Below are 23,649 nucleotides of genomic sequence, written 5' to 3'. Positions count from 1 at the left end.
CTAAAGTAGTTCAACCAATTTATGCCCTCTCCATAAGTGTATGAGAGTTTTCATGCTCCACATCTTTACCAGCAACTGATATTGTCTGATTTCTATTTTTTTTTCAGCTCTTCTTGTGGGTAAGAGAGATATTTCACTGTAGGCTTCCTGGTTTTTTCTAATGAGGTTAACCAAAAATCTATATGTTTTTTTCTTCCCATCAGTATTCATTTCTTTTGTGAACTACCTTCAAGTTTATTGCCCATTTTTATTTGGAATGTCTATCTTTTTCTAATTAATATGGAGGAGTTCTTAATATATTCTAGACAGAAAAAATTATTGGTTCAAAATATTGCAGTCATATTCATCCTTTCTATAATTTACGTTTTAACTGTCTTGGTTATTTTGATGAAAAGGTATCTCCTAAATTTATCTATATTTATCTTATTGTTTGTTCTTTTTGTACCAACATTCTAGATTTTGTCTGTATCATTATTTAAACAATTTTTTTATTGTCAATACAGTGACCATATGGCTTGATTTTCTAAGGATAGACTGGTTTACTGGTTGCTCTGGTATGATTATAAATATCATCCACTTTCCATTACATTTATATTAAGGATAGATTTAGATTTTACGAGGCTTATGATTTTACCAAGGAGTAGAATAAAACAAAAGAATGGCAAGGGAGTTGAGGGTGTAGGCAAAGGAATAATTATGAGAATCTAATACTGAAATTAAGCTGGGTGAAGTAGGGAGAAATTGGCAGTCAGAAAAGGGAATTGATAGAATCAGGAACAAAGAGGAATTGTAGTTACTGAGTGATTATGTGGTCTACGTAATGACTCTGACAGAGATAGGCTAAAATAGAACAGTGAAGAGGAGTACAAGGAATTAAATACCAAAGTTTTGGAAATACTTTAAGTGCATATTGAAGTTGTAGATAATTAAAATGACAGTTAACTTTGGTTGTATAGACTCTACAATTTATAAAACTAAAATAAACCTGGAGAAATCACTCAGCAAAACTCACAATATTCATTTACCAAATGTCGGGAGCAAAGGCACATTCGCATCCTCACCTCTCACAGATAATGGTATTTAAGAAATGAGGGGTAAAAAATCTTCATTGTCCCTTTAAGAATCTCACAGTGAGGTCAACCCTCATCTAAAATGATAATCCTTTATCTTTCTTCTAGTATTCAAAGCCTCTTCACTGCTGCTTCCTCTTTGGGCTCCATATTTTTGATACCCTCAGGTTGTATAGGAGCGGGCTGCTGATTAGTGACACAGCTTTCATTTTCTCTTGTAAGCAGATATTTTGAGTCCTTTGACAGAAACTATTTCTACTGACCTTGTTATAGTATTTCTTATACCTGTGAAATTTTCCTCCAGAGTTTTCTTTCTTATTCCCTTTTTTTGTTTCAGCCCAGTAGTCACTCTGTGCAAAGCTGATGTGATGCTTTCAAAGGTTGGACCCCAAGGTGCCTGGTGAGCACTGATCCCTTTATAAATGTGCTCCACTGTACCCTGCATACCCAGTGTGCTGAATGAATCTTTTTCTGCTGAAATGAGTGATGCCTCGGGTGGTTTATTTACTTTTGCTGTCCTGAAAGTCATTTCAGAGGACTCAGTTACATTTCTAAGAAGTTAATACAATTATTAAATCGCTCCTTTTTATTTTTTCCACATGAGGGCTAGTAATTTTTGCTATATTTAAGTACCTTCTTTATATCTTCCTTGCCTACTGAACCAGATATTTGTTTTCTAACATACTCCTCTACATTTTACCTGGAAGAGTTTGAAATATAGTTTGAAATACAGTATCCAGAAGTATCAGTTCTACCAAAATCTTCCATAGGTCAATCACATGATGCACACCTAATGATGCTTAATGAGATAGTCTTACCAAGGAGATGTCTCCCATCAGACTGCCATCTAACCCAGACTTGCATGCAATCTGTCATTGTCTTGATTTGGTCCCCTTTAATACATCTTATCTTGGTGCATGTTGCCTTAGACCTCGAATTCCATACATTTCTCATGCTTTCCTTCAGGACACAGAAAACGCATGTGTCCAACTTTGAGGCATACTGTACTTTCTCTAGGCACCAGATTTTTCTTAGGACCACACATTTGCTTAAGGCATGAACTTGATATCCCAGATATCTGGAAATGGGCACTTGCCTATGTAAAAACAGCAACTCAATTCAGCTGTGTACAAAGTGAGCATCACTGCAAGTTATTTGGTTCCCCAAATTTTCTTTATTTCTCAAGTTTTTCTGCCAAGTGGATCTGATGTTTACGGTTTTGTGGAATTGGGGACAAAATACCACTCTTCTCCAACTGAGAAACAAAATAACTTAGAAATACAACTAAAGTGTCTATATATGGAAAAGCAAATTATCAACTTTATTACTTAATAAGCTTAGTTGAGTAACATAGCTTAGTGCAAGAGACAAAAATGGGCTTGCTAATTTCCTGCCCTAGTTACAGACCTGTGACCAGCCCATCTAATGTTTAGGTCTGTAAAACAGGTGCTATTGCTGGAAATTCGATTACATTGGCTTGGTTGTAAAAAGGAACATAGATCAAATTCCCAAGTGTTTGTACTCCTCCCACCATATACTAGCCTCATTCAGTCAAGAAATGCAGATCACTGCCTGTCATCTAACCTCCAGGTTAATCACTCAACCTCCATGAGGAAGACCAAGGAGTGGGGCACACAGCCAGATCTGCTTACAGAAAATCCTTTCTCACCCAAACCCAGATAAGTGAGATGGAATTCTCCTATTATACTAAAGTACATCATTTAGGTATTTCTTTGAACATCTCTTGATCTTAAAGTTTCTTATTATTTGTTTGAAAATAAAGGTTTTATTTCAAACTTGAAAAAAATGTTATTTTTAACTTCTGGATACATCTTTTAAAATTAAGTATTTCTACATATCAAAATGATATTTTTAAATTTAACAAAAGTAAAAATAATTCCTTCGTATCAGCTAATACCTATTTCACATTCAAATATTTTAAATTGTCCAAAATATGCCCTTTATAGCTGATTTGCCCAAATCAGATCAAGCCCAGAATCATTCAATGCATCCAGTTGTTGTGTACTTTGTGTCTTTTAATTTAAAACATTTATATTTTCATGCCACTGACTTGTGAAGACACTGTTAGTTCTGCTTTTTTCTGATTGCCTCCTGGGGTATTATTTGGTTTATTTCTTGTCCCCCTTTATTTTGTATACATTAATAGATTGTAAAGACTTGATAAATTTAAGTTAGAATACATCACTGTGTCATTTATGATTCTTCATTTCAGCAGACGTATAATATCTAATAGTAATACCAGTACAGGAGCAAAGATTGACCACGGATAATGTGCTGTCAGCCTGTCTCCTCCACTGTGTTTATATTTTTCTTTAAACTGATTCTTGAAAGTTAGTTTTCATTTGGTATCAAATTCTCTCTAAGCGACTATCATTTTCTCCCCTCCTTTGAAAATAATATTCAACACTCTTTTGGCTTTTTATTTGTTCCTGACAATCTGATGTCGCTGCTTTGTGGGTAATGTCTCTCCTCTCTGGAAGCTTTTAAGATCTTCTGTGTTTCTGGTGTTCTGCACTTCGACTATGATATCCAGGGGTAAGAAATTCTTTTTATCATGCTAGAGATTTATTCTGCTGCCTGAAGCTGAAATTGTCTTTTCATCAATTCTAGAAAACTCTCAGCTATTATCTCTTTGCCTTTTTTTTTTCTCCTCCAGTCTCTATTTTCTCCCTTTTCAATCCTATAAAGATAAGCTAATCTTTCTGTGCAGCATATGTCTTTTTTCTTTTAAACAAACCACTATTTTTCACCTATTTGACTGACTGTGCTGTATGTCTTCTTATCTGTTCTAAAGTTCTCAGAGTCTCTCTTTAGGTGGGATTAGTTTTCAGAGTTTCAAACTCAATCACATTTTTTATATCAGGTTTGGTTTCTTTTTGAATTCCCTGATATAATTTTACATGAACATTTGTGTAGAAGTTTACTATACATAGAGAAAAAAGAACATACATAAGGGTAAAGTTCAATGAACACATTGAATCACAACATAGACATACTCATGTGACAATGACACTGGCCGAAAAAAAGAACATTATCAGCACCCCACAAGCCTCAACAACCCCTCATCAAAACCATCCTGAATTGCTACCTCTTCTTTTTTCCAAAAATAAATGCTGATTTCTAATGCCGTATACCAATTTTCTCTGTTTTGGGGCTTTATATACATGGACTAATATGTTATATTTTTGTGTGTGTGTCTGGATTATTTTACTCAGAGTTATGTTTGTGCAACTATTCAAGCTACTGTACATACAATAAATAACACTGATACCTCTCACAAATATAATTCTGAGTAATAATCCAGGGACAAAAAACATATGACATATGATTTCACATGTTATATGATATTCCATTGTATAAACATCCTGTAAGTTATTTAACTATTTTACTTTAATGGACAATTGGATTCTAACAGACTATTACAAACAATGTTGCTGTAATTATTCTGACGTATGTAATTAATTCAGTTGCGTATACACTCGAGTGAAATTGCTTGGTTATTTATTTTTTTTTTTAACATCTTTATTGGAGTATAATTGCTTTACAATGGTGTGTTAGTTTCTGCTGTATAACAAAGTGAGTCAGCTATACATATACATATATCCTCATATCTCCTCCCTTTTGCTTCTCCCTCCCACCCCTCTAGGTGGTCACAAAGCACTGAGCTGATCTCCCTGTGCTATGCGGCTGCTTCCCACTAGCTATCTATTTTACATTTGGTAGTATATATAAGTCCATGCCACTCTCTCACTTCGTCCCAGCTTACACGTCCCCCTCCCCGTGTCCTCAAGTCCATTCTCTACATCTGCACCTTTATTCCTCTCCTGCCCCTAGGTTCTTCAGAACCATTTTCTTTTTTTTTAGATTCCATATATATGTGTTAGCATACGGTATTTATTTTTCTTTCTCACTTACTTCACTCTGTATGACAGTCTCTATATCCATCCACCTCACTACAAAAAACTCAGTTTGGTTTCTTTTTATGGCTGAGTAATATTCCATTGTATATATGTGCCACATCTTCTTTATCCATTCATTTGTTGATGGCCACTTAGGTTGCTTCCATGTCCTGGCTATTGTAAATGGAGCTGCAATGAACACTGTGGTACATGACTCTTTTTGAATTCTGGTTTTCTCAGGGTATATGCCCAGTAGTGGGATGGCTCAGTCAGATGGTAGTTCTATTTTTAGTTTTTCAAGTAACCTCCATACTGTGCTCCATAGTGGCTGTACCAATTTACATTACAACCAACAGTGCAATAGGTTTCCTTTTCTCCACAACCTCTCCAGCATTTATTGTTTGTAGATTTTTTGATGATAGCCATTCTGACTGGTGTGAGGTGATGCCTCATAATAGTTTTGATTTGCATTTCTCTAATGATTAGTGATGGTGAACATCCATTCCTTTGTTTGTTGGCAATCTGTATATCTGCTTCCAAGAAATGTCTATGTAGGTCTTCTGCCCATTTTTGGATTGGGTTGTTTGTTTTTTTGATATTGAGCTGCATGAGCTGCTTGTAAATTTTGAAGATTATTGCTTTATCAGTTGCTTCATTTGCAAATATTTTTTCCCATTCTGAGGGTTGTCGTTTCATCAGCCATTTTTATGGTTCCCTTTGCTGTGCAAAAGCTTTTAACTTTCATTATGCCCATGTGTTTATTTTTGTTTTTATTTCCATTTCTCTAGGAGGTGGGTAAAAAGGATCTTGCTGTCATTTATGTCATAGAGGGCTCTGCCTATGTTTTCCTCTAAGAGTTTGATAGTGTCTGGCCTTACATTTAGGTATTTAATCCATTTTGAGTTTATTTTTAAGTATGGTGTTAGGGAGTGTTCTAATTTCATTCTTTTACATGTAGCCATCCAGATTTCCCAGCACCACTTATTGAAGAGGCTGTCTTTTCTCCATTGTATTTTCTTGCCTCATTTATTGAAAATAAGGTGACTATATGTGCGTGGGTTTATCTCTGGGCTTTCAATCCTGTTCCATTGATCTATATTTCTGTTTTTGTGCCAGGACCATACTGCTTTTTTTTTTTTTTTTTTTTTTTTTTTTGGTATTTATTTATTTTATTTATTTATTTTTGTTAACATCTTTATTGGAGTATAATTGCTTTACAATGGTGTGTTAGTTACTGCTTTATACAAAGTGAATCAGTTATACATATACATATGTTCCCACATCTCTTCCCTCTTATCTCCCTTCCTCTCACCCTCCCTATCCCACCCCTCTAGGTGATCACAAAGCACTGAACTGATCTCCCTGCACTATGCGGTTGCTTCCCACTAGCTATCTATTTTGCATTTGGTAGTGTATATATGCCCATGCCACTCTCTCACTTTGTCACAGCTTACCCTTCCCCTTCTCCGTATCCTCAAGTCCATTCTCTAGTAGGTTTGTGTCTTTATTCCAGTCTTGCCACTAGGTTCTTCATGACCTTTTTTTTCTTTATGTCCCTTAGATTCCATATATATGTGTTAGCATACCGTATTTGTTTTTCTCTTTCTGACTTACTTCACTCTGTATGGCAGACTCTAAGTCCATCCACCTCACTACAAATAACTCAATTTCGTTTCTTTCTATGGCTGAGTAATTTTCCATTGTATATATGTGCCACATCTTCTTTATCCATTCATCTGTTGATGGACACTTAGGTTGCTTCCATGTCTTGGCTATTGTAAATAGAGCTGCAATGAACATTTTGGTACATGACTCTTTTTGAATTATGGTTTTCTCAAGGTATATGCCCAGTCGTGGGATTGCTGGGTGGTATGGTAGTTCTATTTTTTAGTTTTTTAAGGAACCTCCATACTGTTCTCCATAGTGGATGTATCAATTTACATTCCCACCAACAGTGCAAGAGGGTTCCCTTTTCTCCACTTCCTCTACAGCATTTATTGTTTGTAGATTTTTTTTGATGATGGCCATTCTGACTGGCGTGAGAGGATATCTCATTGTAGTTTTGATTTGCATTTCTCTAATGATTGATGATGTTGAGCATTCTTTCATGTGTTTGTTGGCCATCTGTATATCTTCTTTGGAGAAATGTCTATTTAGGTCTTCTGCCCATTTTTGGATTGGGTTGTTTGTTTTTTTGATATTGAGCTGCATGAGTTGCTTGTATATTTTGGAGATTAATCCTTTGTCAGTTGCTTCATTTGCAAATATTTTCTCCCATTCTGAGGGTTGTCATTTCATCTTGTTTATGGTTCCCTTTGCTGTGCAAAAGCTTTTAACTTTAATTATGCCCATGTGTTTATTTGTGTTTTTATTTCCATTTCTCTAGGAGGTGGGTCAAAAAGGATCTTGCTGTGATTTATGTCATAGCATGTTCTGCCTATGTTTTCCTCTAAGAGTTTGATAGTGTCTGGCCTTACATTTAGGTCTTTAATCGATTTTGAGTTTATTTTTAAGTATGGTGTTAGGGAGTATTCTAATTTCATTCTTTTACATGTAGCTATCCAGATTTCCCAGCACCACTTATTGAAGAGGCTGTCTTTTCTCCATTGTATTTTCTTGCCTCCTTTATTGAAAATAAGGTGACTATATGTGCATGGGTTTATCTCTGGGCTTTCTATCCTATTCCATTGATCTATATTTCTGTTTTTGTGCCAGGACCATACTGTCTTGATTACTGTAGCTTTGTAGTATAGTCTGAAGTCCGGGAACCTGATTCATCCAGCTCCGTTTTTCTTTCTCAAGATAGCTTTGGCTATTCGGGGTCTTTTGTGTTTCCATACAAATTGTGAATTTTTTTTGTTCTAGTTCTGTGAAAAATGCCATTGGTAGCTTCATAGTGATTGCATTGAAGCTGTAGATGGCTTGGGGTAGTATAGTCATTTCCACAATGTTGATTCTTCCAATCCAAGAACATGGTATATCTCTCCATCTTTTTGTATCATCTTTAATTTCTTTCATCAGTGTCTTATAGTTTTCTGCATACAGGTCTTTTGTCTCCTTAGGTAGGTTTATACCTAGGTATTTTATTCTTTTTGTTGCAATGGTAAATGGGAGTGTTTCCTTAATTTCTCTTTCAGATTTTTCATCATTGGTGTATAAGAATGCAAGAGATTTCTGTACATTAATTTTGTATCCTGCTACCTTACCAAATTCATTGATTAGCTCTAGTCCTTTTCTGGCAACAAGTTTAGGTTTCTCTATGTATAGTATCATGTCATCTGCAAACAGTGACAGCTTTACTTCTTCCTTTCCAATTTGGATTCCTTTTATTTCTTTTTCTTCTCTGATTGCTGTGGCTAAAACTTCCAAAAGTATGTTGAATAAGAGTGGTGAGAGTGGACAGTCTGGTCTTGTTCCTGATCTTAGCAGAGATGGTTTCAGTTTTTTGCCATTGAGAATTATGTTGGCTGTGGGCTTGTCATATATGGCCTTTATTATGTGAGGCAAGTATGCTCTATGACTACTTTCTGGAGAGTTTTTATCAGAAATGGGTGTTGAATTTTGTCAAAAGCCTTCTCTTCATATATTTAGATAATCATGTGGTTTTTCTCCTTCAATTTGTTAATATGGTGTATGACATTGTTTGATTTTCATATATTGAAGAATCTTTGCATTCTTGGGATAAACCCCACTTGATCATGGTGTATGATCCTTTTAATGTTGTGTTGGATTCTGTTTGCTACTATTTTATTGAGGATTTTTACATCTATGTTAATCAGTGTTATTGGCCTGTAGTTTTCTTTGTTTATGACATCTTTGTCTGGTTTTGGTATCAGGGTGATGGTAGACTCGTAAAATGAGTTTGGGAGTGTTCCTCTCTCTGCTGTATTTTGGAAGAGTTTGAGAAGGATAGCTGTTAGCTCTTCTCTAAATGTTTGACAGAATTCACCTGTGAATCCATCTGGTCCTGGGCTTTTGTTTGTTGGAAGATTTTAATCACAGTTTCAATTTCAGTGCTTGTGATTGGTCTGTTTATATTTTCTATTTCTTCCTGTTTCAGGCTTGGAAGGTTGTGCTTTTCTAAGAATTTGTCCATTTTTCCAGATTGTCCATTTTCTTGACATATATTTGCTTATAGTAATCTCTCATGATCCTTTGTGTTTCTACAGTGGTGGCTGTTACTTCTCCTTTTACATTTCTAATTCTGTTGATTTGAGTCTTCTCCCTTTTTTTCTTGATGAGTCTGGTTAATGGTTTATCAATTTTGTTTATCTTCTCAAAGACCCAGATTTTAGTTTTATTGATCTTTGCTATTGTTTCCTTCATTTCTTTTTCATTTATTTCTGATCTGATCTTTATGATTTTTTTCCTTCTGTAACTTTGGGGGAGTTTTTTGTTGTTCTTCTTCTTCTTTCTCTAATTGCTTTAGGTGTAAATTTAGGTTGTTTATTTGAGATTTTTCTTGTTTCTTGAGGTAGGATTGTATTGCTGTACACTTCCCTTTTAGAACTGTTTTGCTGCATCCTATAGGTTTTGGGTCGTCGTGTATTCATTGTCATTTGTTTCTTGGTATTTTTTGATTTCCTCTTTGATTTGTTCAGTCATCTCTTGGTTATTAAGTAGTGTATTGTTTAGCCTCCATGTGTTTGTATTTTTTACAGATATTTTTTTTCTGTAATTGATATCTAGTCTCATAGAGTTGTGGTCGGAAAAGATACTTGATACGATTTCAATTTTCTTAAATTTACCAAGACTTGATTTGTGACCCAAGATATGATCTATCCTGGAGAATGTTCCATGAGCACTTGAGAAGAATGTGTATTCTGTTGTTTTTGGATGGAATGTCCTATAAATATCAATTAAGTCCATCTTGTTTAATGTATCATTTAAAACATGTTTCCTTATTTATTTTCATTTTGGATGATCCGTCCATTGGTGAAAGTGGGTGTGAAAGTGTCCTACTATGATTGTGTTACTGTCGATTTCCCGTTTTATGGTTGTTAGCATTTTCCTTATGTATTGAGTTTCTCCTATGTTGGGTGCACAGATATTTATAACTGTTATATCTTCTTGGATTGTTCCCTTGATCATTACGTAGTGTCCTTCTTTGTCTCTTGTAATAGTCTTTATTTTAAAGTCTATTTTGTGTGATATGAGAATTACTACTCCAGCTTTCTTTGATTTCCATTTGCATGTAATATCTTTTTCCAACCCCTCACTTTCTGTCTGTATGTGCCTCTAGGTCTGAAGTGGGTCTCTTGTAGACAGCATACCTACAGGTTTTTTTTTTTTTTTTTTTTTTGTATCCATTCAGCCATTCTGTGTCTTTTGGTGGGAGCATTTAATCCATTTACATTTAAGGTAATTATCGATATGTATGTTCCTATTACCATTTTCTTAATTGTTTTTGGTTTGTTTTTGTAGGTCTTTTCCTTCTCTTGTGTTTCCTGCCTAGAGAAGTTCCTTTAGCATTTGTTGTAAAGCTGGTTTGGTGGTGCTGAATTCTCTTAGCTTTTGCTTTTCTGTAAAGGTTTTCATTTCTCAGTCAAATCTGACTGAGATCGTTGCTCGGTAAAGTAATATTGGTTGTAGGTTTATCCCTTTCATCACTTTAAATATGTCTTGTCACTCCCTTATGGCTTGCATAATTTCTGCTGAAAGATCAGCTGTTAACCTTATGGGGATTCCCTTGTATGTTATTTGTTGTTTTTCCCTTGCTGCTTTCAATATTTTTTCTTTGTATTTAATTTTTGATAATTTGATTAATATGTTTCTTGTTGTGTTTCTCCTTGGATTTATCCTGTATGGGACTCTCTGCGCTTCCTGGACTTGATTGACTATTTCTTTTCCCATATTAGGGAAGTTTTCCATTATAATCTCTTCAAATATTTTCTCAGTCCTTTTCTTTACTCTGCTTCTTGTGGGACCCCCTATAATTCAAATGTTGGTGCATTTAATGTTGTCCCAGAGGGCTCTTAGACTGTCCTCAATTCTTTTCATCCTTTTTTCTTTATTCTGCTCTGCAGTAGTTACTTCCACTTTTTTATCTTCCAGGTCACTTATCCGTTTTTCTGCCTCAGTTATTCTGCTATTGATTCTTTCTAGAGAATTTTTAATTTCATTTATTGTGTTGTTCATCATTGTTTGTTTGCCCTTTAGTTCTTCTAGGTCCTTGTTAAATGTTTCTTGTATTTTCTGCATTCTATTTCCAAGATTTTGGATCATCTTTCCTATCATTATTCTGAATTCTTTTTCAGGTAGACTGCCTATTTCCTCTTCATTTGTTTGGTCCGATAGGTTTTTACTTTGCTCCTTCATCTGCTGTGTGCTTCTCTGTCTTCTCGTTTTGCTTAGATTACTGCGTTTGGGGTCTCCTTTTCACAGGCTACAGGTTCGTAGTTCCTGTTGTTTTTGCTGTCTTCCCCCAGTGGTTAAGGTTGTTTCAGTGGGTTGTTTAGGCTTCCTGTTGGAGGGGACTGGTGCCTGTGTTCTGGTGGATGAGGCTGGATTTTGTCTTTCTGGTGGGCAGGACCACATCCAGTGGTGTGTTTTGGGGTGTCTGTGACCCTATTATGATTTTTGGCAGCCTCTCTGCTAATGAGTGGGGCTGTGTTCCTGTTTTGCTAGTTGTTTGGCATAGGGCGTCCAACACTGTAACTTGCTGGTCGTTGAGAGGAGCTGGGTCTTAGCATTGAGATGGAGATCTCTGGGAGAGCTCTTTGCCATTTGATATTACATGGAGCTGGGAGGTCTCTGGTGCACCTATATTTGGAACTCAGCTCTCCCACCTCAGAAGCACAGGCCTGACACCCTGTCAAAGTACCAAGACCCTGTCAGCCACACGGCTCAGAGGAAAAGGGAGAAAGAAAGAAAGAAAGACAGAAGAATAAAAAGAAATAAATTATTAAAATAAAAAATTATTAAAAATAAAAAAATTAAAAAGTAATATATAAAAAGAAAAGAAGGAAAGAAAGAAGAGAGCAACTAAACCAAAAAACAAATCCACCAATGATAACAAGTGCTAAAAACTATATTAAAGTTAAAAAACAAAAAACAAAAAATAGACAGAGAGAACCCTAGGACAAATGGTAAAAGAAAGGTATACAGACAAAATCACACAAGGAAGCATACACATAGACTCTCACAAAAAGAGAAAAAGGAAAAAATATATATATATCTATATATGAAAAAAATACAAAAAAAGGAAGAGAGCAACCAAATCAATAAACAAATGTACCAATGATAATAAACTCAAAATAGTAAACTAAGATAAACATAAAACCAGAAACCAGTCAGTTTCATACAGCAAACCCCAAGACTACAGTTGCTCCCAAAGTCCACCACCTCAATTTTTGGATGATTCATTGTCTATTCAGGTATTCCACAGATGCAGGGTACATCAAGTTGATTGTGGAGATTTAATCCGCTGCTCCTGAGGCTGCTTGGAGAAATTTCCCTTTCTCTTCTTTGTTCGCACAGCTCCTGCGTTTCAGTTTTGGATTGGCCCTGCCTCTGTGTGTAGGTCACCTGAGGGCATCTATTCCTACCCAGACAGGACGGGGTTAAAGGAGCAACTGATTAGGGGGCTGTGGCTCACTCAGGCTGGGGGGAGGGAGGGGTATGGAATGCAGGGAGAGCCTGTGGCTGCAGAGGTCAGCATGAGTTTTCAATAGCGTGAGGCCTGCCATGTGTTCTCCCAGTGAAGTTGTCCCTGGATTACGGGACCCTTGCATTGGTGGGCTGCACAGGCTCCCGGGAGAGGTGGTGTGGATAGTGACCTGTGCTTTCACACAGGCTTCTTGGTGGCTGCAGCCGCCGCCTTATTGTTTCATGCCAATCTCCAATGTCTGCACTGATAGCCGTGGCTCACACCGGTCTCTGGAGCCCCAGGTGGTGCTCTGAATCCCCTCTCCTCGTGCACCCCAAAACAATGGTCTCTTGCCTCTTAGGCTGTTCCAGACTTTTTCCTGGACTCCCTCCCAGTTAGCTGTGGTGCACTAGCCCCCTTCAGGCTGTGTTCACACAGCCAACCCCAGTCCTCTCCCTGGGATCTGACCTCCAAAGCCAGACCCTCAGCTTCTACTCCTCACCCGTCCCAGTGGGTGAGCAGACAAGCCTCTCAGGCTGGTGAGTGCTGGTCAACAGCAATCCTCTGTGCAGGAATCTCTCCGCTTTGCCCTCTGCACCCCTGTTGCTGTGCTCTCCTTCGTGGCTCCAAAGTTTCTGCCCCCGCCCCCCATCTCTGCCAGTGAAGAGGCTTTCTAGTGTGTGGAAACTTTTCCTCCTTCACAGCTCCCTCCCCGAGGTGCAGGTCCTGTCCCTCTTCTTTTGTCTCTGTTTTTTCTTTTTTTCTTTTGCCCTACCCAGGTACGTGGGGAGTTTCTTGCCTTTTGGGAAGTCTGAGTTCTTCTGCCAGTGTTCAGTAGGTGTTCTGTAGGAGTTTTTCCCCATGTAGATGTATTTCTGATGTATTTGTGGGGAGGAAGGTGATCTCCACATCTTACTCTTCCGCCATCTTGAAGGTGCCCCCCTGCTTGGTTATTAAATATTGTATCTATGGCATAATGCCAAGCAGTTTTCTAGAATGGTTATGAGTCGCTGTATCATTTTTCACTCACGTTATCAGTGTATGATAGTTTCAGCTGTTCCACATTCTCACCTCGCTTGGTATTGTCAGCATATAATTTCAGTTACTTTGGTGGATGGTGATTGCTATAATATTGTAATTTTAGTTTCTTTGATAACTAACAATGTTGAGTACATTTTTATGTTTGATATTTTGATTACAGGTATCCTCAGCTTTTCAAAAGTTTGTTTTACACCACTTTGCTTTTAGGAAAGACCTACATTAGTCTTTCCTTTAAGGAAAGATAGCCAAAGAGGGTTTTTGCTCTTACAAAAATATGGTGAAAAGCAAAAGTAGCATTCAACATTTGTTTTTCAGAGAGCAGTTACAGGGCAGCACACACCTGAATCAGCGAGATTGGCACTGCCAAGCTCTTTCTTTGGAACTACACTCAGCATCGAGCCTCCATAGCTTTGAACTGTGTCTGTGAGCATCTATGCTTTATCTACATTTATATTATGAGTCTGTTAGCATGATGTGTACTAAGGTAATTGGTTCTTTGCTTGACACCACTTCAGCTTATAAAAGATTTCATAGTAATGCTTACTTTTGGATAGTAGGGGAAACCTGTATCTTTTTTTTTTTTGTGAAGTATGCATTCAAAAATCTTGTCTGTTTAAAAAGAATTGAGTTGTCTGCATTTTTCAATTATTGCATATCTTATAACTCATTATTTTAGTGTGCATGTTAGCCAGAAAATTATCTATATAATTTTTTTTATTTTGTTTCACAGAACTCATAAGTTCTAGCATTTTTATTTACTTTATATTTAGCCCTAGGTCCCTCCCCTGATCTCCAGATTCCTGTATTTAATTACCTGTCAACATGAATCTCCACTTGAGTCTCTATCAGTTAGGCACCTTGAACTTAAAATGTGTAAATCTTAGCTACTGAGAAGCCCCCAAACCAGCTCCTGCCATAATCGTGTACATCTCAGTTAATGGCAACTCCATTCTTCCAACTGCTCAGGCCACACCCTTAAATTCTCTGTATTTTCCATGACCTCACACTCAATCCATCAACAAACGTTTTTTCAGCTAAATTTTAAAAATATAACCAGAAGTCTACCATATATATCACCCACTGCTATGACTTTGGCCCAAGGTACTGACATCTGGAATATTGCAATAGTATCAAAACTGGGGTCTTTGCTTCTTCTCTTAGCTCAGTGAAGTCATGGTTTACACAGATGGTAGAATAATCCTATTAAAATATTAGTCTGAGCTCAAGCTCCCCCAGAGATCTTCATGACATTGAAAATAAAGACTTACCATGTCTCACAAGGCCCTGTGTGATCTGCCTCCCAGACAGCTCTCTGATCCATCTCTCTCTTCACTGTATCCTGTACCCTGGTCTCTGTGCTGTTCCTCAGAGAGGCCAGGAAACACTTCCTTTGATGGGACTTCACACTTAGTGTTTTTTCTACCTGGAAAGTTTGACTCCAAAACATCTGCAAGAATGGTATTTCTTAAAAGTCACTCACCCAGTGAAGTCTTCTGTGGATACCTTATTTAAAATTCCAAAACTATCCCTCTTTGATATTTAATATTCTTCTACCCTTTCTATAATCTCCTTAGCATTTATCACCAACTAACATACTATACACATACTAACATACAGATGGATAATATCCATATCCCCCAGTTCCACATTCCCAGATTCAACCAAACACTAATTGAAAATATTCAAAAAAAATTCCAGAAAATTCCAAAAAGCAAAACTTGAATTTGCTGTGCACCGGCAACTATTTATTTGGCAATTACATTGTATTTTGTGGTGTAAGTATTCTAGAGATGATTTAAAGTATATGGGAAGATGTGTGAAGGTTAAATACTACACCATTTTATATCAGGCATTTGAGCATCTGGGGAGTCTGATATCCATGAGGGGTGGGGGTAGTGGCTGAAACCAATCCCCTGTGGATACAGAGAGACGACTGTAGTTTTCTTATGTATCTTGGTTATTGTCCATCTACTTGGAAGCATTTTCCATGAAGTCATAGATTTTGTTTTGGTCACTACTATATTCCCATATCCAAGAATCATGCCTAGCACAGGATTGGTATCCCATAAAGGTTTTAAATATGAATAAATGAGAACATAAACATATCTACAGTATATTTCTAGTGTAGTTATCTTTTGCCTAAGAATTCATTTCTATGCATCTTAGGAGTGGTCCTTCTTATACATTACAGAATCCTTTGATATGTTCAGGCTCTTATATGTTTGTCATTGATTGTTGCTTTTTCTCATCAGTGTTCTTGGCAAAATTACTCTGCATTTGGGCCTCTATTGGTATTTTTATTTATCTCCTTCTTCTGCAAAATTCTTGCTTTACTTACAACTATTTCCAGCATTCTCCTTTCAGATATTGAGCTGGAATACAAAAAGATGCTCCACATGCTAGTAAAAATTCCAGGTGATAACTTTCTGTGATTCTGATAGACTGAGGTAGAAAATTCACTATCATTTTCTTTTTCTTTTTGTCTTTGAGAAGGTGAATATACTTCTAAGTACTTTGGGAATATTCATAGCTTTTCTTTTGCCTTGAAGCATGTATTGAAAAGCATATCTCTAATAATTCTTATCGTGTATGTACTCTTCCCAGTGTATTTCCTACGTCTACTTGCCCTTGACATTACATCCAGTATGTAATGCTGGATATTTATCTAGCAGAAAAATACTGAGATGCATAAGAAAAGCATGGCTCAGCCTCACAGACACTGACTCTAACACTGGAATTACTGTTGAACATGGCTCTACCTGTTAAATTATTTCCTTTCTATCTGTGGGTGTGGGTCGTTAGAAATTTAAAAATTTGGCCCCTCCCATATTTAAATTAGTAGAAATTCATTTCAAAGATTCATGAATTATGAACCCATAATTTTCAGGGCTGTTATTACTGCATCTCTTCTTTTTCTCTGATTTCATTTGTATTTTAAAAATAGGAAGAAAAAGGAGAAAACTATGACATTTTAGTGAGCTGTGATTATAACCTGTTTTTGTTATTAACAAACTTATAAATATTATTTTTAATGTTTGGTCAATATTTTGATGTATTAATGTAAACTATTATTTTAACCTAATTACTACATATATATATATATATATATTAATACATATATATATATATATATATATATAGTGTAGAAAAGACAAATGATGATATAAGCTTTTAAAAATAATAACAATATTAATCCAACAATTCTTGGCCAGCACTCTACTATGCATACCCATTTTTCAGTCCAGAGCAAACCAGTCTTTTAACCATATCCAGTGCGTTTTTCTTGGTATTTCCAAGGTGTTTCTGATTAATCTTAGCATTTGCTATCTCTCGATTCAGGATTTTAGATATTATCTCAGCACTCATTCAAGCACAACTACACTCAGCCCATATTCCCAAAATAGCTATATTGTAATTTGAATAAATACATATTCAGTGTTTTGATTTCTCTTTTAAAATATTACTAACTGCTGTTCTAAGTGCCATTATATGGGGACTTTCTCTTTTCTTGTTTATATTTTGCATTTTCCTGTGGTTAATAATTGACTCTTTTAAAAATTTTACTTGCTTTTCTTAGACTTTTTGGCTTCACAATCTCATAATTTATAAGCTCTGCAAAATGTCTGGTATTATAAGATTCCACAAGATCCAACTGGTCAAATAATCTATTAGTTTCCTTTTCTTTCTTTCCCAGGATTTCCTGTAATTCTGGAAGTCTCCTAGATTGCTCTCTAGATATGGTTCAGAGTTGTCATACTTGGAATTCCCTTTGCCTCTTTCAGGTATTGAATATCTTCTTTCCTACATATCTGATTTTACTTTTTCTTTATTTATTTACCTGATTTTTTTGAAATGCATACTCTTATAGCCCTCTGAGAAGGAGGTAATGAGAGTTACATTTATTTTTCAAATTTTGCATGTCTAAAGTGTATCTATGCTACCTTCATACTGGAATGCTGGATTACTGGATTTGAATTCTAGTTTGCAAACTATTTTAACTTATAAGTTTGAAGGCATTTTTTTCCCCTCTTTTCTTCTGCCTTCTAGTGTTGCTATTGCAAACTCAGATGTCCTTTAGACACTTGAATTTTTGTACTCTTTTTTTTCTCTCTGGACAATTTTTAAATGTTATTTTTCTTTAATGTCATAAGAGTTAACAACATGAGACTCCGTTGCCACCACCATATCCTCTCCTCCCAAGACTTACATCCTTTTGTTAAAAAAAAAAAATATTTAAAAAGTAATTTCCTCCTCATCAAGAACTTTTGTTTGCACTTTCTGACACATTTATTAGTCAGATTATATATTTCTATCGATATCCCTCAACATCCCCTTTTTATTAATATTTGTCTTAGTTTCTATATCTTGTGTTAGAAGCTTCCCTTATGAATCTGGAAATCTTTGTTCACTCATATTTAAGAGTGAGGTAGTAAAAAGCTCTCGTCATGGACAGGGCTTGCTACTGGTGAGCTAGTTTAGGATGAAACTGCTGCCGTCAGATTTTCACTGTAGAATGTTTATGCTTTTTCTCTGGGACGTTCATCTACTTCACAGAAGATAATCCTGTCCCTTTGGCTGTGGATTAGCAGCTCAGAAACTGGTACTCTGGAGCTCAGCAGTGAGTGCTTGGAGTCTCACAATTGAGTAAAGAGTCTGACTTAATTTCAGGTCTTCTGTCTCAGGACTAAATTCTTTTCACCCTCACACCATGTACCTGCTACTTTTGAGATAAGCATTACCTCCTAGAAAATGAGGGAAGAGACAGTTACCTAAATTCACACACAAAAAACATAAATCAAGGGTTTAAAGTCTCTGTATAGACTGTTGAATGATCTGCTTGTTTTCTGGCCCTCTGATCCTCACTCCTGTTTCCTATGACCATCTGGTGCCTCTAATCAGCTTCCTTAATAACAATACCTTTATCTTTGTGCAGAAGGAATTACCTTCCAGATACTTACCAACTTATAAGAGAGACAGAGCAAAGTGGCTTTTTCAAAATATAGACTGCAACAAAACCAGTAACATTTGAACAGATAACAAAAGTTACCAATATATTCAACAAATAGAAAGCTGGCACAGGAGAATTTGAGGTTAGAATTAGAAGACCAGGAGCCAGATAGTATTGTTACATAAAGAGTTCTTAAGAAAGTTTTTAAGATGGAGTTTGCCTTGCTTTGGAAAGAAAAACTTAGCTATGGCAAGTAATGATTTCGTATTTTCCATTAACACCCTCTCATTTCAGTAAATGCAAAATTATATCTATCAAGCCAAACATATAGATCTAGTAACATCCCATTTCTTTTTGAGACTAACATGCTGTTTTTGATGACATAAGACATGTGAACAAAACTTCAGTTAGCTTTTATTGTAAGCAAAGAATATTTAAACATGATGTTAGTTTTATCTAAATACATGTGAAATAACAACACTAAAATCCTGAGTTTTTTAAGTATACACTTTCAAACTTTCAAACATTATGTAATGTTCAAATATTATTCATGGATCTAACTATTCTCAATTTCTGATTATCCTGAATGACAGACAAATGTAACTATGTTCTCAAGAAATTAAATATATATTTATGTCCATGATTTATGAAAAAAACTATCTTTAATAAATATTCTAAAAATCCAACTGAGCTAACTCTTTTTTACTCCCACCCCCACCCCCACCTACCTCATTTAATGTTTTTGACATAATGTTTTATGTGTTCACATAATGTGGGATTGGTAGAATAAGTTTAAACTTAAGAGATCAGCAACTTAAAATAATCACATATACATAGATTATATTATATAAATCTCATGGTAACCACAAACCAAAAATATACAATACATACACAGACAAGACCGAGAAAAGAATCCAGTAACAACTAAAGGTAGACATCAAATCACAAGGTAAGAGAGCAAAAGAAGAAAGGAACAAAAAAGAACTACAAAAACAACCCCAAAACAATGAACAAAATGGCAAAAAGTACATACCTATCCATAATTACCTTAAATGTAAATGAACTAAATGCTAAAATTAGAAGACATAGAGTTGCTGAATGGATAAATAAATAAGATCCATATATAATCTGCCTACAAGAGAATCATTTCAAATCTAAAGATAGCCATAGACTGAAAGTTATGGGATGGAAAATGGTAATCCATGCAAATGGATACAATAGAAAGCTGGGGTAGCAATACATATATCAGACAAAATGGACTTTAAAACAAAGACTGTAAAAAGAGACAAAGAAGAACATTACATAATGATAAAGGGATCAATTTCACAAGAATATGTAAAATTTTAAATATATATGCAACCAACATAGGAGAAACTAAGTACATAATGCAAATATTAACAAATATAAAAAAGGAAACTGACAGTAACACAGTAATATTAGGGGACTTTAACACCACATTTACATCAATGGACAGATAATCCAGACAGAAAATCAATAAGGAAACACTGGCCTTAAATGACACATTAGAACAGATGGTCTCTCTCTCTCTCTCTCTCTCTCTCTCAGTCTATCCAAAAGCAGTTTAATACATATTCTTTTCAGGTACATATAGAAAGTCTCCAAGCTAAATTACATGCTAGACCACAAACAATTCTCAGTAAATTTAAAAAGATTGAAATCATATCAAACATCTTTTATTACCACAATGCCATGAGACAAGAAATCAACTATAAGAAAAAATACTGCAAATAACATAAACATGTGGAGGCTAAACCATATGTTACTCAAAAAACAATGGGTCACTGAAGAAATCAAAAAGGAAATGGAAAAACCCCTGAAGACAAATTGAGACAAAATCTGCCAGATGCAGCATAAGCAGTTCTAAAGGGAAGTTTATAGCAATACAAGCCTACTTCAGGAATTAAGAAAATCTCAAATAGACAAACTAACCTTAACATAATGGAACTAGAAAAAGAAGAGCAAACAAAACCCAAAGTTAGTAGAAGAAAAGAAATATAAAAATCAGAGCAGAAATAAATTAGAGACAAAAATAGAAAAAAAAATCAATCAATAACACTAATTACTGGTTCTTTGGAAAGTTAAACAAAATTAATAAAATTTTAGCCAGACTCATCACACAAAAAAAAGAGAGGGACCAAATAAATAAAATCAAAAATGAAAAAGGAGAAGTTACAACAGACACAACTGAAATACAAAGGATCATAAGAGCTTATTATGAAAAATAATACACCAATAAAATGGACAAACTAAAAGAAATGGGCAAATTCCTAGAAATGTATAATCTTCCAAGAGCAAATCAGGAAAATATAGACAATATGAAGAAACTGATTCCCAGGAATAAAATAGAATCATTAATTAAAAAAGAAAAAAAAAAAAATCTCCCAGAAAACAAAAGTCCAGGGCCAGATGGCTTCACAGTTGAATTCTACCAAACATTTAGAGAAGTGTTAATACCTATCCTTCTCAAACTATTCAAAAAAAATAGCAGAGGAAGGAATACTTCCAAACTCATTCTATGAGGCCAGAATCACCCTGATGAAAAAACCAGACAGGTACCACAAAAAAAGAAAATTATAAGCCAATATCCCTGATAAACATAGATGAAAAAATAAAAATCCTCAACAAAATATTAGCTAACCAAATTCAACAATACATTAAAAGGATTATATACCATGATCAAGTGGGATTTATTCCAGGGATGCAAGGACGGTTCAATATCAACAAATCAAACAAAATGATACATCACATTAACAAATTGAGGAATAAAATCATATGATCATTTTAATGCATGCAGAAAAAGCCTTTGACAAAATTAAACATCAATTTATGAAAAAACTCTCAACAAAGTGAGTAGAGGAGGAACATATATTAACATAATAAAGGCCACTTATGACAAACTCATAGCCAACACCATACTCAACAGTGGAAAGCTGAAATTATTTACTCTAAGATCAGGAACAAGACAAGGATGCCCACTCTCATCATTTCTATTCAACATAGTACTGGAAGTCCTACCCACAGCAATCTGGTAAGGAAAAGTAATAAGAGGAATTCAAATTGGAAAGGCAGATGACATGATACTATACATAGAAAATCCTAAGGATGCAACTAAAAAACTATTAGAATGAATAAATGAATTCAGTGAAGTTGCAGGATGTAAGATTAATATACAGAAGTCTGTTTCTTTTCTATAAACTAATAATGAACTATCAGAAAGACAAATTAAGGAAACAATCTCATTTAAAATTATATAAAAAAGAATGAAATCCCTACAAATAAATCTAACTAATGAGGTAAAAGAGCTGTACTAGGAAAATTATAGATGCTGATGAAAGAAATTGAAGATGACACAAACCAATGAAAAGTATGCTGTGCTCATGGATTGGAAGAATTACAAGGAAATCCAGAGATTCAGTGCAATTCCTCTCAAAATACCAGTGGATTTTCTCAGAGAACTACAACAAAGAATTCCAAAATGCCTATAGAAACACAAAAGAACCTAAATAGTAAGTACAACCTTAAGAAAGAAGCACAAACTTAGACATATCACGCTGCCTGATTTCAAACTATACTACAAACCTAGAATCATCAAGACAGTATGGTATTGGCACAAAAGAAATACACATAGATCCATGGAACAGAACTGAGAGTCCAGAAATAAACCCATGTTTATGCGGTCAATTCAGCTATGACAAAGGAGGTGAGACTATACAACAGGGAAAAGATAGCCTCTTCAATAAATGGTGTTAGGAAAACTGGACTGCTACATGCATAAAAATCACACAGGATTCCTTTCTCATACCATGTATGAAAACAAACTCAAAATAAATCAAATACTTCAATGTAAAACCTGAAGCCATAAAACTCCTAGAAGAAAACATAGGCAATACGCTCCTTCACATCATTCTTAGAAACATTTTTTTGAATCGGTCTCCTCAAGCAAGGGAAACAAAAGCAAAATAAACCAATGGGACTCCATCTAACTGAAAAGGTTTTCAATGGCAAAGGCAACCATCCACAAAATGAAAAGGCAGTGTACTGAACGTGAGAAAATATTTGCAAATATTTGTACCTGATAAGGGGTTCATATCCAAAATAGATCAAGAACTCACACAACTCAACCTTTGAAAAACAAAAACCCTAACCCTAACCCTAACCCTAAGCCCTAACCCTAATCCTAACAGTATATATACATACGTACATATATACCCATACATACATACAAGAAAGAAAGAGAGAGAGACAGACAGAGGAAGAGACAGACCGACAGAAACAAAGAGAGGGAGAGAGAATGAACACAGGAGAGAGGAAATGAGTAGAAGTCACAGACTTTTCCTAAATCTATCTATGGGTTAGAACCAATCACAATGTTCATCCACCCTGGAGGGGTGGGGATTACACAAGGATATGTGACCAGGAGACAAGAATGCTGGGAGCCATTGTAGGGGCAGCCTACCACAGAGGCTAAGATGAGACACCTGGACCTGAATCTACATAAAATAGGAGGACCTATTGCCAGAGGGGGCGATGTCTGAATTTTATTTATTTTCAGTCCTCCATGGGGGGACTGGAAAATACGAAGAAAGGGGAGTGACATTCCCTTGATCCCAGAGCAGACTCAGGCCTTTTTCTGTTGTATTCTGTGCTATGTCAGCCCTTTATGTAATCCTTCATTTGTTAAGTCTGTGCATGAGCACCTTGTGTTACCAGTCCACGAGTTTTACAGGCACTGTAGGTGTTTATAGGTCTATATACCTGATAGCTTCCCTAAGAAGTCAAGGCCAGAATGACCCTCACTGTGCAGACGGTGACACTGGGGAGGCCCTGAGAGACACATGGCTTGTCCAGGGCTACATCACTGATGAGAAAGAGGATCCAAGTCTGAAACCAGCTGTGTCCTCAGAGCTGGGGCCCTGGCTGCATCCAGGCCTCCCCACAGCTGTAGGGTGGGCTGTGTTGGTGTCACTGTGCATGGATATGGTATGGGGTGGAGGGTGAGTAGTCAGCAGCCCAGAGATACCCTTGGGGGGCTTTGTGTAAGGGAAAAACCCAAGCAAGGGG

The sequence above is a fragment of the Eubalaena glacialis genome, chromosome 17 (assembly GCF_028564815.1).
Source record: "Eubalaena glacialis isolate mEubGla1 chromosome 17, mEubGla1.1.hap2.+ XY, whole genome shotgun sequence".
In the NCBI taxonomy this organism is placed as follows: Eukaryota; Metazoa; Chordata; class Mammalia; order Artiodactyla; family Balaenidae; genus Eubalaena; species Eubalaena glacialis.
Note: the sequence above shows the minus strand (reverse complement) of the source record.